Source organism: Penaeus monodon, chromosome 30, assembly GCF_015228065.2.
Source record: "Penaeus monodon isolate SGIC_2016 chromosome 30, NSTDA_Pmon_1, whole genome shotgun sequence".
Taxonomy (NCBI): Eukaryota; Metazoa; Arthropoda; class Malacostraca; order Decapoda; family Penaeidae; genus Penaeus; species Penaeus monodon.
The window spans coordinates 18,284,809-18,285,496 of NC_051415.1; positions in this window are offsets into that span (position 1 = coordinate 18,284,809).

The following is a 688-nucleotide window of genomic DNA, read 5'->3' on the forward strand; positions in this document are numbered from 1 at the left end:
GTGCCTCAGCAGCCGCTTATCCGCCCACCTCGCTTCGATTTCACCTATTCATTTATGTCCCAAGAGAACACCGTCCTTTTAAGCGCGTCCTCCCAGCGCCCTTATCTCCCCGGCGCCCCTGACCAGCCCGCGCCCCAACAAGGTCATCCAGAGCCGAGCATCCACGCAAGAGGCCATCCAAGCAGATCAACATCCAGATGCAAATAACAGCTTGCAGGAAAAGAGTCGTAAAATACACGCAGCGAGATTGCAAGGTCGGGTTCGCTGGCGCCGGGAATGAGATGTCGCGTGCAATCGCGGTCGGGAGGGCGGCCCACGCTCGTACTCGGCGCCTATGCACACGGCGCTGAGACTGAGGCTCCCGACACTAAAGTCCGGCGCGACCAAAGATGGGCTTTTAACTCCGTCTCAATAACCGCAAATTTGCATCTCCGTCCTCGCAGTACATGGCCTTGCCAGCCACGTTGTTACTGCGCCGAGGATCTCACCAAGCATGAAAGCAAAGGGACGGCCGTGCATAGCGTCATGTATGTTAGTCTGTTTATCATGTTTATTGCCATTATCATCATTGCTATCTATCGTTGTCATAACTGGTTAGAGGACACGGGTCTCTCTGTATTTAGGCAAGACCGAGATAAGTTCCCATCTGGGAAAGGAACGAAGACCTGCGTTGCCAAGCAAGAAGTGC